Raw genomic sequence first — 16,820 nt, 5'->3', positions numbered from 1 at the left:
GATTCGTGTTAACAACAAACACCGAAACAACAGCATCATTTGTAGTTTGCCTACTTGACGTTGTTTTACACCGTTTAGAAATAAGCAATGGATTTTTACACTAGTTGAATGTGTAGCAAGCAAATATGGAAATATTACATAAGAATTTGGGACCTATATAGCACAAAAACAAAACAGAAACAAACGCTGAAGCATCACTCCCCCGGTTTCCCATAAAGCGCACTGAGCTGATATCTTAACATTTACTTCATACATGTAGCATCGACAGTTTTTTTTCAATAATCCGATGCATCTTAACTGCATCTCTGCTTTAGTGTGTGTGATACTTTCACAACGGTTTAGAAACATGCGTCCCGCACATTAAACTTACATAAAATACCTCAACATTTTGTACTAGGCACGCAGTGAATGCGGCATGCGGTAAAGACTGTCTGTCCCTCCGGCCATGTGGGTGTCCACTTCTGTAATCCCACCAGACTGATCCACTCTGAATTGAGTATCAGGAGTAATTGCCCCTCAACGCGAGGAAATGCGCAGCGCATTGGTTGCGCAGACTGCAGCACGCAGGCCCCAGTGACACTTGGTGCTGTAGCCCATGGAAAAGGCGGAACCGGTTCATTTTGATCCTGGATTTAAGAGATTAAACAATCGTGATTGCCACAAATCAAAACCTGGACTGTAATTAGCGAACGCGGACATGGCTCTATGCATCAGAGACAAATTAAACAAACAATTATATCTGTCCTGGGTAACCGCTTCTCGGAAGCTCAAGTTAAACCTTCGGCTGACTGACACGCACACGTGAAGTCTCTGCATTAATATAGCTAATTTACTAAAACTGTCAAACGCAATAAAAAACGGAACGCAACATTGTTTATTGCGATTTTATTGCGAGCTTTTCCTGAGACTAGGAAACTTTGTAATTATAGGAGCATTTAGGAATCAAATGTAAATTCAAAGCATCAACAATAAACGTAAAATGAGCATGTTTACCACTGAAAATATATATATTTTTTAATATTATGCTCTCCCTTATGCTCTCAAAAACAGTTTTCACGATAATAACAATAATCATCATTATTATTATATCTAACAATTATAATTAGGCGTTTATACATTTAATATTAGTAGTGGTATTATTATCAGATTTAAATCTGAACATTTTGTGGACAATCTTAAAAGGTCACAATCTGATTTATGGACAGGCATCGGGATTGCGGGCGACGCTTACACTCAATCACCAATTCAAGCTCCTCCGACATCACGCTAAACTGAGGGCATAATGTGTCCACTTGGGCTAAAAGCCGGTGTTAGGTTGCATCGCAGTAGCATCTGCCTAATAGATATTGCAGAGTCTGAACACAAATGGGCTTCTCTTAGTGTATGCCGTATCACTTCACACCGCTCACAGGTAGAGTCTGTCTGTATAAATGCTTTATCTTTTAAATGGCCGCATTTAACCGTCCCGATGAAAACAATCACTAAGAGTAATGTGCTTATCTTAAGCTTATTTTACAATTTAACACGCCCGCCTCGACCGACATAGACTAAATAAGCATCCGCGTTGTAGCCTAAACATTGTACATATTGTTCGCGGTTCTTGAAAGACAAACCAGGCGAAGTCAGTGTAGAAAATATTAGAAATCCGCTTTCAGTAATATTTAAACCTGCTAAACTAACTCATTCAGTCAGACGCTTTCCAGAGCGCTGCTTTAATGATTGTTGTCAAATCATATGATTAATGACTCCACAACTGCAGCATTAGCTGGAACACTGAGTTATTTTATGTTTTTTTAATGACCAAACAGACGTAAGACACAGTGAGGATATTTATTTGCTGAATAGTATAATATAATATAATATAATATAATATAATATAGTATGATATAATATAATATAATTTTTAATATTTTGTCAAGGATTCTTACTGCCTATGTGTAGGTAAAATAAGTGAACTGCATTAACGATGAATCTCAGTTCATAGTTGTTTCTGGTATTCATGAATTCTGTCAAATAAAATTAAAACCATCAAAAAACAATTATTACTTTGCAAAGACTGGAATTACAAAATGATTAACTTTGAGGTGTGTTTATGTGTGTGCAATATCCTGATTAAATTAATCATCCTCAGATCACTAAACCTCTAAATTAGAGTAATTTAGGAGATAATTAGTCCTGCATTAAGTCCTTTGCGAGACCAATATAATCTGGTTTTATTGCTTTACATCTGTGGTACAGAGTTACAAATAATTCTTGTGTGAATATTGCGCAAATTCCCACCTGGCATCACACACATCCTCAGGGTAACTTTAAGAAATAATTAAAATGAATGAATATAAACACACATTAGATATAATAAATTTAGCCTATAATATTATCGAAAACGCAATTCATGATAATAATTTGCATTTGCCGTGGGCTGCGATGGTTTGTAAACCAACGATGTATAAATGTGTTTGCGAGCAAGTGTGGAGAATGAAGAGTGGGTGTTTGTGTATGTGTGTGTGTAAGATGCTTCACTTGTGGTCTCCAAGGTCTTGTACTCTCTGTGTCAGTGTGCAGGTTACAGTTTCTGTGGTCACATTGGCCTCTGTCTAGGTTTAAGTGTCTGTGTGTGTGTTTGTGTGTGGCTGAGTGCAGACTTTGGCTCAGGCTTATTCTGATATATTACCATTTGATCCTTCAGTTTCCTGCCATTGATCAAGCCCCACCTATTCAGCTGATGGGCCAGAGGAGAAACCCGATCACCTAACAAGAAAGAAGCAGAGGAGAGAGGAAGGAGAAAATGAGAGAAATGGTACAAGCCTTCACCGCAGCCTCTTCTTTTTTTTCCCCGTCTTACCTAAAATACATCCCCCTCTGTGCATCTCAGTTTTACTGTAGCTACTTTTCATTTGCACATACCTAATTCATCAGTGACAGCTTGTCAGTGTAAGCTGCCTGTGCTTTGCATACAGAAATACTATCAGGCGATTGACAATATTTAGCTTGTATTTAGCATCTTCCCAAACTGAAGAAACTACTGTAGTTTACCATAGTACTGTACAAACTACTACTAAGTGCTGTAGTGTTCACACACAGCAAAACCGTCTTGTTTATATGTTGCTTAACCACAGACAGTCATTACAGTATCATATGCACTCGATGATTATTAGCTGACAGATCTGTCGTTAGGGCAAATATCAGGAGAGTGGCAATTATAGTATGTGGACTCCTTTTACACTGACATACATCATCCTCGTCTTCTCTTTTACACTTTTGAACACACATACACACTCGCACAAACACTGAGACACTGAGTGACAGTTGATCAGCTAGTCTGGCCCCGTGGAGGTCATAACCCACACCATCTGGATCTGATCGCGCTATGCGCAGAAAGGTGCTGGATTTGCAAGGTATAGCCTCTTTAGCAGTGGGAACCTGCTACACATAATCGACTGTTGAAGCTGGGCATCTGAATGCATATTCATACTTCTGTACTGCTGAAAGACAAGTGTAATGTTTGGAACTAGTGTATGGAAAATTCAGATGTTGACGTTTTTTTTGTGATGACTTAGCAGTCCAATGTAAATGTAAAAAACATTATATTCTCCCATGTGAGGGGGGAAAGAAAACAATGACTGAATGTGAATTTTTGGTCTTTTTCTGTAAAAGAGAACAGTGACCTGCATCTGTCGGGAAGCTGTTCAAGTCTATGCTTGGCCTTTGAGAGCTCAAGTCATTCACTGCAGCGGTGTAGCTGTCAATTACTGTCCTTATCGGCTTACAACTGGAGAAGGTGAGCGAGTGACAAACCTCTCTTTGAGGTTTTAGGTTACACAATATGGTAACAACAAACTGTCACTGGGCTTTAGAGGCCTCGTTGAGGAACCTGGGGAATTCCCACCCTGGGTCAATGCACATAGTGTCTGATTCCAGAAGGTTTGGACAAGATTATCTCTTTGCAATGAACTTAAACTTCAAGATTAGTGTATTCAGCAGGGCAGTCTTCGACTAAAGATTTTTCTGGCTGACTAGTAGTCATTCATTGTAGGAATTGGTCGACTATCAGTCGCTTATTAATAAAACATATAAATCATAAAAATGAGCCTTTAATTGCCTACATAGTCGAATAAGCTTGAAAAAGGCTTGCCACGGCGCACCAGCAGATATAATAATAATAATGAATGTGTCAGGGAAAAACAGCAAGGAGAATGTACTAGCGCTTTCTCCGTTTTCAGATGTGGTTATGCGCCTGTATGCATGTTTCATATGGATTACATAGTCTGAGAATATTTGTTTGTTTGGTTCATTTAAAGGGGTGCTATTATGCTTTTGCACTTTTTGAATTTTAGTCAGTGTGTGGTGTGTATCTTTGGGCATAAAAAGACCTACAAAGTTACAAATTTCGAAGTCCACTCCAAAGGGAGATATTTCGTTTTTTAAAAAATCCCTTTTTAAGAACTACAACGAATGGCTCCTTTGGACTACAGCATTTGTTTTCCGCATGCAATGATGTCACAACGTGGCCCATTAGAACATCATCAAATTAAATCCCGCCTACATTCAAATTGTTGGTGGGTGGGTAGGAACAAGGTGGGGAATTAGCCTAACTTTAGCGATGGAGTGCGGAGAGCTGCTTCAACGAGCTGCAGCACGGCGGGTATAAACACAAGCATTGACTAGAGTGGCCGCTTTAGAGCAGTAACGCGCCGCAGACGTGTGCAGTACAGGGGGTCGAAACGCATGCCGAAGCCACAATCTACTCCGGTTGCTACGTCGGATCCTTAACACACCTCAGACGTGTGGTAAGAGATTTATTCATCACACAGTATAGATAGCTTCACTTATAACACAAGTGTTTTTTAAAATGCATAAACCTGTACTAGAATAGGCTAGGCTAATCAGTGATGATATTCTTTGATAATGTTAGGCTGCTTTTAGCCTTATGCTGGAGCTGGTTTCGGGCAATGAAACTAAGCATGTAAATAATTAAATAAATTAGCACGATCTGGCAGGCTAACGATAGGACCCAACATTACTGTAGCATATCATTTACTCACCCTCCATGCAACCTAGGTGTATATGATGACTTCCTTGTTTCAGACAAATGCAATCTGAGTTATATTAAAATTTATCCTGGCACTCCCAAGCTTTAGAATGGCATAGACGGGTGTTTCTCTTCATCAGTCCAAAACAAGTCCAATAATTTGCATCCATCCATAAGTGAATCAATGCGTTTTAATCTAGCTTGCGCTAACAGTTGTACACGGAACTTGCTTCTTTGACAAGGGCCATGGCAGTACTGAAACACTGTATTAGCTGTTCGCCAATCGCAACGCAGTGGGAGAGCTAACCAATCACAAAACATTTAGTTTTTTCGGAAGGCGGGCCTTCATTACACCCGGAATTAATCGAGCCATTTGTGCCAGGCTGGGAGAAATATATTGTAATAATGTAAATTATGTTAAAAATAATGCGTTTTTCGGAACCACCAAGCATGAAAGCATGTTCTAGTACATCCTAAAACAAAATCAAGACTTGCGCATCCTGTTTGCTTTTTAATTATTTTACAAAAGCGCAGCATTTCGTTGTTATTCCAAGTTTACACAAATAAACGTAAAGTCTTTACAGATTCAAAAGATGTATTAATTTTATCTGTATGACCAAAAATGGAGTATTTTAAGAGCAAGTGATCGCACTGGCGCCTCCATCTGTCATGCAGTGTAAGCACGCTACTATTCAGCTTCCACATTCCGCATAGACACTTCAATAGTGCACATTTTTTAAGTTAACATTAGACTGAGCTGCCATGCTAAGTTGCTACTACATACATCTTTCAGATGAAAGCCATATTTGAGGTTGATGAATTATAGGTGAGCGGTTGGATGTCCTGCCCGTACTATATTACCATCGTCGCAAGTTCCGTCATTACCAACATAGTTCAATGATTCGGTGTTTTTCCCGAAACCATAGTTCAAATGAACATTCGCAAACAGCGTCACAAACTTACGTGGTTGGAACTGAAGCTCTCGACCTGTGGTTAGAAGCATAGTTCCTTCTTAGTAAGACATATGGGCTCAATAAATTATGCTCTTGGGCCCAGTAAACAAGCTAACATGCAGTAAAATATATATCTTTCACTCGATCTAAATATAAATGCATTTTAATCTATGTATTTTTAAGCTTCCTCTGTAAGCGCCATTTTTGAATAGTGCGCATGTGCATAAACCCTGGAGTATGATGTGAGAAGAAAACCATGATGAATCAAACATCAAATAAAGCGAAATGTCAGGGAACAAAAAATAGTAAATTAGTCATCAGGTCTCATGTTCAATATAGCTGCATTTTAGAGATCTCTAATCAGTTAAATAGCATAAGTTATTAATCGGTGATGTCATTAACAATGGCCCTACATTGTTGAATTAACGTGGTTGAAACGACGGTCGATGCGATCGTGTTCGGGAAACAGTCGTGAATAGCTAGTTAGTTTCCACAACAATGCATCATACTATGGAGGTTAATCAGTGAATTACGTCATCGTACGGGAAAAGCACCCCAGATCTGTCCATTACAGACTAAGTGACTTCGCCACTTCCTGTGCAATTTTTTTTTCTGCGACTAAGCGACTAATAAAATTTTGGTCTGCCAAGCTTCTTCGTAAACTAATGGTTAGTCGATATTGCCATAAATTCCATATTCTTTGAAGGTGTAACATATGGCTTCCATAATAGAATTTTGGGAATACGTATGTAACCATCCTTAAATTATTTATTTGCCAAACATTGGTAATTTTCTGCTAATTTTGGCCAGTTACAGAAGGTTTGGGTGAGTGGATCCATAACAGCTTTGGTGCTTTTGTTATAAAATCTCATTATGGTTTGTCATTGTCACTGGTGCATTGGCATGTCAGCAAATTGCTTGTCCAAACAGAAAAATGTGCTTTCGCTGGCAGATCACCAATTGTGTTCGGTGCCAAACGAACTGGACTAAATCAAAAGAAAAAAATTGTAACTGTATATTTTCATTTTTGAAGTCTATTGAAAACATATCTTCTTTTTGAACATATCTTCTTTCATTTTCTTGCATTGACAAAGTATGTTTTACACATTATGTGGCAACATACTTGAGCAAACTAAACAATGTGAAAATTTCGTAGGATTTTTACTGTTCCATTTGTTTTGACTAATGTTGCGTATGTGATGTGTGTGCGTGTGTATATATATATATATATATATATGTATATATGGGTATGTATATTTGGCTTTGTCACCCAAAGGATATTCTTGGCAACAGCCCTACTTTTAAGTTGATGTCTGCCATGGTGTCTCTTAATTGTCTCTGATAAATTGGATAGCATACCTGGTTAAATAAGTCTTCTTTTGCCACAGAGTTTTGAGACTAGTGGGATTAAAGTAAGGATTGAGCTAAAGGCTATGTACATGTGGGTCTGTCTCTTTTCTTGTTGACTGGATTTTCATTTTTTCCTAGACTATTATTAAGCACCACTGCAGTAAATCGCACTTCAAATGCTGAAGCCAACAGATACGTCTCGCACCCAGTGAAATATGAAGTTGGGTCTCAGTAGCCCATGTCCTTCTGAGGAGTCTTGTGGTGCCCTTGTCACAACGGCACTGACAAATGATCAGGCTCAAGTAACAGCACACTGCCGCTGTCAGTTCCACAGAGACATGTAAACAATATTTTGATGAAACTAAATTAAGCGTGTAAACGTTTCTCTCCAGAACCACAGCAGACCAACGCGCTATTCTACCTGTCACTGCAGTTGCATAAATTTCACATTTCTTTTGCTGTGTCTATAACTTTTGAATTATGTAGCCAAAGAGCATGTAAGGCGGTGAACACAATCAGGCTCACAGTTTAAAATGTGAAAATTTTGCCAATTTGAATCTTAAAAAAATTAACTAAAAACACTTACCCCATATTTTTCTGTAATAGATTTATTAGATTATATAGATTCAATTCTAACTTTAGATAGCATTTTCTGAACTGTAACATGCTGATGTTCATGATTTTTCAAGCATAACACATTATTAAAGAAGCAAAATATATTTTGTATAATTACATCCTATTAAATAGGAAAGTCTTAAAATGTCTACCTATATATTTAAGAATGTTCTGAGAAAAAAAAAAATAAAAATTGGAGCTGAACAATGGATAAAACATTTGTCAAGAAAAATAGAAAGTCATACAGTTTAGGAATTACATGAAGCTGAGTAAATGATGACAATGAGAACAATAAGCTATTATTTGAATTACATAAGAAACTCAAGTCAGAAACTTGTGTTCAGTAATGTAAGTTTAACAAAACACCCTCTGTATTGTGTAGCTGCAATTAGTTGATATTGCCATCACATAAAATTTCCAATTATGTAAAGAGGTAAGATATAATTTTCTTAGTATTATTTTGATATTTTAAGTCAAAATATGAATTATGAAATGTGAAAGTATTTCACATGATACAAAAAAGCAATGTTTTTCAGAAGGCTATAAAGTATATTAACTTTTATGTCTGATAAATGTATTCAATGCATTGTATCCAAGCGATGTCAGTTTTATTACCAAAATCTAAACAATTGCAATTTCATATTTAGCTTAAAAAACAAAACATTGCAGCAAATGATCTGTTTGCAAAAGTCTGTTAATAACCTGTTTCTAATTGGTTAAAACAGTTTCACTGTTGACCAAAGATCACTCCAAAGCATCAATGGTTGCCATTGTCGGTGAGGAAAAGCTGAGGGAGGCCATGAAAGACATGGGAAGCAATAAAACCACCCAAGGGCTCAGATTTCTTCCTCTTTATTCATATCTCTCTCTAAAGCAATTATCCATTTAGTTTGCTAATTTAGCTTTTCCTTTAAGTCTAGCATGAAGCAGGGCAAAATGAAGACCTCAAACAGAGAAAAAAAGACAACTTATCAGAATACATCAGCCTGCCATCATAACAGTAAGTGATGGTTATTACTCTAAGGGTCATTTCACTGTTTATGCTATTTCACAATATTGTTAAGCGGCTCGTATTTTACATGTGACAAAACATCAGTCTGTATCTTTTCAGCAGAATCTTAAAGTAAATAAACGGGGCCCTACCATAGCACACCCCTACTGAGCGCAGCTAAGATTGCCCCATCACTCTACATTATTTCTCTAGTTCACTCCTTGCTTTTATTCACTTTATTAAGAGCTGTAAAGTTAAGCGTCTTTTATTTAAAAATATATACAAACTTCATTTTATTAGACCACAAGCTACAGTTTTACTGTTTGGCAAGAAAATAAGTTGGAGTGGAAAAAGTCACTTTACTCAAGCTCAATCCAGAAAGTATTTAAAATGTCACTGTATCTGAAGATATCCTTAACAGCATCGATGCATCAACAGAGACCAGACAGTTGGGCTAATGTAGGTCTAATGCAGCAAGCGGGAGCTTGTTTTTATTACTGCGCAGCCCAGTGTTTGTGCAATTTCTAGATTTTCTAAAGCCCACGTTGACAGGCCCACTCTTTGAGCCAAGCCCCAGCAGATGTCCAAACATCGGTTAATGTAACCAGCAGGACCCATGCACCCAGCACACAGAAAAAAACATGGTGGCCAAAGCAGAATAACTCAAATGGAACAGCCAATGATTTCACACATCTAGGAAACAGAGAGTTCAACGTAATGTTGTGGTTTAACAGTTATAAACAAAGCAGATCATCTTCAGCTCAGTGTAATCCTGAGAGGACTCCTTTATGTGACTTTCTCTGCAGGAAGCGTTGTGATGAATATTCCTGTGATGCAAAATTTTCAGACAAGAAATCTTGAGTGTAGACTTCATTTCGTCAGCCATTTTTTAATTTAGTCTCAGTCTTTTAAATTAGTCTTAGTCTTGTGTCAAATGTACTTTTTATAATTTTGTCATATTTAGTCAGCCTGTTTTTGTTTAGTAAAGTTTTAGCCGACTAAATGCATTTTAGTCTAGTTTTAGTCAGTGAAATTTTAGTCACATTTTGTGTCATGCTGTATAATGGTTAACCTGATACTAAATGATTTTTGATCGTAATTGATTGTTGTCATTTGAGATTTTTATTTATTTATTTATTTATTTATTTATTTGCATTTCAGGTATTGCACTTTCACCTTATGCACTCCCTCTGTCTATATTATGAAAACTGGTAAAGCAAACAAAAACTAGGCCTTTTATAACAGTTAAATCCCTAATAGTAATTCCAAATGACATTAATGCTATTACAGCAGCAGTGGTTGAGTAATTGCTTTTATTCAGCAACCACAATCACAAACAATATAGTCGAGATCTCAGTACAGAACACAGACCGACTGAATGACACTTTCATCATGCACTTGGTTGCCAGATTGCAAAAATTAAGCAAAACACAGGCAGAAAATGTATCCTTTTAATAGTGAATCTCTAATTTGGGGATTTGAACTTTATATCTGGCAACCACACCCATGAATGTTCACGTAGTAGAGGCATGTGCCGCATTTGTCTCCTTTTTTGGTGAAAATAAAGAGGTAAAATTTTTAGTTTTTATAATTAGAGCTGCAAAACAATTAGTCATGATTAATATATTTAAAATAAAAGTTTGTTTACATACTATATGTGTGTGTACTGTGTATATTTATTATGTGTATATAAATACACATATGTATAGATTTAAAAAAATATTTGTATGTAAACACTTGCATATAATTTATATGTACATATAAATTTAACATATTTTACATATAAATGTAACATATTTTTCCTTAATGTATACATGTATGTGTGTATTTATATATACATAATAAATATACACAGTTCACACACATAGTATGTAAACATAAACTTTTATTTTGAATCGATTAATCAGCTCTGTTTATAATACATTTTAGTCTTGTCTTTTATCGTCAATGATATTGCTTGTTGGTATTAGCAAAAAATTAAGCAAAACATGGGCAGAAAATATATCCCTTTAACAGAGAAGATGGGGGGATGAGATTTTAAGATCTTGGTATCTGGCAACCACATACCTAAAAGCGTAGTAAAAAGCTAGCGTAGTAAATGCATTTACAGCATTCCACAGTAATATATTTTTATTTTTTTGTCTTTAATCATCAACAATATTGTGTATTGTTAGTCACAGTTATCATTTATTGACTTTATTATCGTCTCGTTTTAGTCAAAGGAAAAAAACTCGTAAGGGAACATTTTTTGTCAGAGTTTTTATTAACAAAATGAACACTAATTAAGTATCACATGATGCTTCAGAAATCATTCTAATATGCTGATTTGCTGCTTAAGAAACATTTCTTAAAAGATATATTATTATCAATGTTTTTGTGCTACTTATTAATATTGTGGAAACTGCAATCCTTTTCCCTCCCAGGATTCTTTACTTACTCCTAAACAGTGGTGTGAATGTATTTCTATTGGAGATGCTTTAATTTATCTATATCATGTCTAATACTGTATTATGAATTCTTTGCATTTTGTGTTATACAGCACAGGAACTTCAAAACTGACAACAAACCTAAGATTTGAATTAAGAGATAACTTATCATTTTGTCTAATCTGATTGCTAAACGGTAGTTTCCTTCTCTTTTATGTTCCCAATATTTAAAAAAAAAAAACCAAGAAATCATTAGAGTGACCTTTCTTGGTGTTTGCTTTTGATCCTGTCTGCCTCCTAATGTGGAGTTTGAGGAAATGATCCAATAAAACGGGATCATCTGTCTAAGAGCAAGACAGCTATGAGCAAATCAATATGATACTGTATACTTCAGCGCCGACTCTCATCGGTGCACGTTCAGCCCGTGCTGGCCCAGTTTTGAGACAATATTCAGCAAAATAAATATGTTTAATTATGATATGCTTTTATTATAATCTTGATATAATGTGGTTAAAAGAAAGTAAATAAACATGACTCTCCGTTTAAAACTCTTCGTTTAAAAAGAATTAAAACAAGACCGTGAATTATAATTGCACTGTGGTTTTAAGTTGAATGTAGTCTAGTCCAGCAGGTCTTGTCATCCTATGGTCAAAGGTTTTAACATTTTGTTTATGAGAAACAGGAAATAATGATAGTAGGGTGGAAGGCACAAGTTAAGATAAACAATCTGATTTTCAAACTCCCTCTGCAAGTTCATCTTCTTCTTTGATGAAGTCCTAGTCAAACTTAATTACGGCATAAATATACTGATTGTTCCTTACAGCAGAAGTTTCCGTCGAGGAGGAAAACTATATATCAAAACCAGAAATTTTCACTCTTCATATCCAATTTATGGTAATTGTCATATTGATGAAAAGACAGTTATGAAATCTGTTTTCGTAAATGTCAGGTTTTCATTTCAGGGCAACCCATTGCACAGACTTTCATGTCATGGTTCCCTATTATTTGTTTTTCCACTCCCTGTTGGGTATCTCAGCACACTACGATAATGCTTTCGTTTGTTTGGGCCTCCGCAGAGGATGAGAAGCTCGTCTGAATCAGCCGTTGTTTGTTTAGTCGCTATCTACCCTCCATATTTGGTTTACAGCTAAACTTTGCAACGTGAACTCTATGCATCAAAATGATGGTTCACTTGAGCAAACCAAAAACAGATCTGAAGCAAATTTATGAGACTTTAGTTTTCAAACTTGCTTTTTAAAAAAGCACAAAAATTATGATTGTAAAAGCTCCAGGTTATGATGTTAAACAAAAAAATGAATTGAAAACTAGCTTTTACCTCAGAAATCTGCACATGATATTGCTACTAGCCTCAGAGATTAAAGTAAACGCAGAGAGAAGTGTAAGCATAATCACGGCTGTAGGGACCCGAGGCCATGCCGTTGTATCCCCAACAAGTCATCAGGATCAAATTGCTGTCCACTGAGGGGATTGAGAGCGGATTGAGTGCTAACCATCATGGTTACCCTATAAACACGCAATCACACTCACACAGAGCCTTTTGTGTTATGGAGTAGAGAAAGAATGGACAATAGGGAAATGCTGGATGGAGAGAGGGATTGCAAGAAAGCAAGAGTGGAAAAGAGCTAAAAAAAGACAGTATAAAGGAAGAAAGTGAGGGAGTGACTGAGACAGAAAGGTAAAGGGAGCTCTGTGTGGATGGATGGGCCTGCAGGCCGTAGGGACCGGTGTAACAGCCTCTCGCTCTCAGGTGTCCAGTCGATAACTGATGCATTAGTCTAGAGCTCTGTGCCGGTTTTGGGTTTAAACACACATTTTCTTAATACAACATGACCCCATTTCCCTCTCTCATTAATCATGAAGCACAGTTAGACTGGTCCCCTCGGTCTCTGACAAAAGGGGGCAAACCTACTGTTGAACCCTTCTCACACTGCTCACATTGACTCTTACGTGCCTGTTGACTGATTGTAACTGCTGGTTGTTCACAGTGTAACTAAAAGTTAAAGGGATACTCCACCTGAAAATGAAAAACCTCTCATCAGTTACACACCCAGATGTTTCTTTCACAAGCTGAGATTTTTAGAACAATAATCCATCTCTGTGAGTCCATATAATGAATGGGTCCCTCAAAGTTGATGCTTTGAAAAACATGCAGTAATCCATCCATTGAAAAACAAACAAACAATGATTTTAAAACCATTTTCACTCAGAAATTGTACATATCACAAATAGTCATAAGGAAATGCAATTAAAACACTGAAATAAACGTGACATAATTTTTGGAGTCCGTAAGTCAATTTTACAGTGTATAACCCCAGTCGATTAATGTCTTCAGAAGCAAAATGATAGGTGTGCGAGAGAAAAAATACTAACATTTTGAACTTTTTTTCAAAATGCTTCTATTCATATAGGTGTGTTAATGCTGAAAGATTTTTAGGTGGAATATCCCTTTAAACTATGTAACATTCATTTATGTGTTGATTTGTGACCTCAATATAAAAAAATGTGTATTTCTAAATGTATTTATTTTTGTATTTCCTCTTCAGCCTGGACATCCACGAAGGGCTTCTGCACAGCACTGCGACTAATACGGGGTTTCCAGAGGAATTGGGTTTAGCGTCTCTTAAAGGTACACAGTCTTAAAAGTCATCTGCCTCATACACAAATTCCTGCGGTTTGTCAGTGTTTTATGAAGTTTTGTCTACGGGCATCCGTGACACATGCACATAGCTGTGAGACACACGTGAGGGAGGATTTTCTCATTATATTTCAGGTCAGACTTTGTCATCAGCTCATGGATTCTGGTTGTTTGCTGTTTGCCATTGGTGTATTTCCAGCCACCCACACAAGCTTGTCCGTTCTCTTACCCAGCAGCCCTCAGTTGTTCGGTCGTCACATGTGTCAGATATTCCGCTGTGACTAAACATTTCTGCTCCTATTGGTATACACAGTTTGAATTCCTTAATTCATCTTATAAACTTGTTTGTGAAAGTAAACACTGTGCCTTACGGATACAGGTCACGATCATTATCCATAATTTCAACAAAATGGTACCAGGCAGGTCTTCAGAACAGTAAAAATGTATTCCACTAATTTGTTAAAAAAAAAAAAAAAGACAGCTGTTTTCCTAAAAGTATAGTGGTGCTGAGTTCTTATGTTGCTGATGACAAAAGTCTGACTTTTGTTAATTCTGGAATATTTTACTAAAAGGAAACAATGCCAAAAACTTTAAAAGAACATGAATGTATGGCATCAGTCAAAAGTTTGGACACATGTGACTTGTTTGTAAATGTTTCTCATGTTTTGTACTTTTCTGTACAAATCACAAATGTACATAAAAATAAATATATTTTAAATTTGAATAAATTAATTGTAAATAAAATGTATTATTATTAGTAGCAGTAGTAATAATAACAATAATACCATAAAAATAAGATATATTAAAATAAAGTGTATTTGAATGTGCAAAACTTTTATCAATGATTTTTTGTCTTTGCATAGTTCTATTAGTATGGAAGCCTGTTTCCGCCACCGAATAAAGAATAAAAATGTAATTGCGACTTTTTATTTCACAATTCTAATTCTTTTCTTCTCGCAATTGCAAGTTTACGTCTCGCAATTCTGACTTTTTTTCTCAGAAAAAAGTTTGTATCTCACAATTCTTTTTTTTCTCTCGCAATTGTGAGTTTTTTTTTTTTTTGAATTGTGAGATATAAACTCACAATTGTGAGTTATAATGTCCAATTCTGAGTGGAAAAAATGACTATTTTCTCAGAATTGCGAGAATCTCGCAATTGCGTTAAACTTAGAATTGCAAGATATAAACTCGGAATTCCGAGAAAAAAAAAAAAAAATTGAATTTAAAATTAATGTAAACTCACAATCACACTTTTTTTTTTCTCAGAATTGCTTGATTTTTTTTTTTGTCTTACAATTGCAGGTTTATGATTATTGCAATTTAGATTTTTTTTTTTCTCAGAATTGTGAGATATAAACTCGCAATTGCGATTTATAATGTCTAGTTCTCAGGGGGAAAAAGACTGATATTATAAATTCAGAATTGCAAGATATAAACTCGCAATTGCAAAAAAAGAGAACCCTCAAAATTAGAATTGAAAATAAATTTAAACTCGCAATTCTGACTTTTTTCAGAATTGTGAAATCTAAACTAGCAATTCAGCCATTTTTTTCTCAGAATTGCATGATATAAACTGCAATTGCGGAAAAAAACATTTTCTCAGAATCTCACAATTGCGTTATGAAGTCAGAATTGCAAGATATAAACTCACAAAAAAAAAAAAAAAAAAAAAAAAAACCTTAAAATTTGAATTTAAACTCACAATTCTGACTTTTTTTGTAATTGCAAATTAATTTATTGAAATTCAGACTTTCTAACTCAAATGGAAGTTTATATCTCACAATTTTGAGAAAAAGTACATTTAAAAGTTGCAATTACCTTTTTTTATTCAGTGGTGAAAATGGGCTTCCATACATTTGTGTATTTTAACTTTATTGGTAGTATTTTCCAAAGTTCTAATAATAGTGAAGAATTGAGTGTACATTTTTAATAGTTTTTTAGTAACTTGTCAACTTTTGGTGTATATTTATTGTGTATTGCACTTGCATTTGTAACACACTTAGATTTTAGATTTACAAACTTTTATACATTTATCAGTAACTTAAATACAATACCTGTTTGTAGTGTGCTGTTGAAACAGCCACATCAGTCTAATCGGCTGTCATTATTTCACACAGTATGGACTGATGAGAGACTGTGACCAGTACATCCATCTTGTGTTCCCAAAGACTAGAGAGCTGAATCTGGGTGAGGTCAATACTGCCTTACTCTCTATGGGTTAAAGCTGCCTGTGTGAGTGACTAGCGGCAGCTCTATAAAGGCTTGTGAGATTGTGCAGGAAATAGAGGAAACTGGAGTCTAAGGGAGACTGGGAGACAGAGGCCACAGCAGAGCAAGGAGGAACAGGTCAGATTGGGTTTACTGGCCTGTCAGTCTGTCAGTGATACCCCCACTGCATCAGTCCGTCAGCACTGCGTATAGCACACACACAGGACACACTTTAAAAATACCCTTTCGTAACAAATTTGCAGATTGCCGTAAAATGACATTTTCCAGCTAGCCTGGGTGTTTAAAAACCGGAGCTAATTAACACTCATGCGTAGATGCAAAAAAATCTGAATTTTAAATAAGTTTTGGAAAGCTGTGTCATCATCTGAGACAAAAACTTTGGAGAAATTCAATCCAAAACTGTGGCTGCATCGATGAGTGACAGGATGTTGCGGGAGAAGCAACACCATGTACACAGATACCTTCAGTGGTACTGTGAATGTCTTCCAATGTACACACTCACACACACACACACACACCCACAACACACACTCAGGGATGGTATTTCGATACAGACTGGGCAGTATGGAGC

The 16,820-nt window shown here is 36.2% G+C and overlaps 1 long non-coding RNA gene across 1 annotated transcript; it reads left to right on the top strand.

Moving 5' to 3' along the window:
* Positions 1-1,286: 1,286 nt before the first annotated feature.
* Positions 1,287-16,355, top strand: LOC127175334 (uncharacterized). Its single transcript, XR_007828973.1, has 4 exons — positions 1,287-1,411; positions 2,687-2,797; positions 13,929-14,011; positions 16,138-16,355. It is a non-coding gene; the product is annotated as an uncharacterized LOC127175334 (long non-coding RNA).
* Positions 16,356-16,820: the final 465 nt, after the last annotated feature.

This window comes from Labeo rohita, chromosome 13, assembly GCF_022985175.1.
Source record: "Labeo rohita strain BAU-BD-2019 chromosome 13, IGBB_LRoh.1.0, whole genome shotgun sequence".
Taxonomy (NCBI): domain Eukaryota; kingdom Metazoa; phylum Chordata; class Actinopteri; order Cypriniformes; family Cyprinidae; genus Labeo; species Labeo rohita.
Note: the sequence above shows the minus strand (reverse complement) of the source record. Positions and strands in the feature narration are given on the sequence as shown.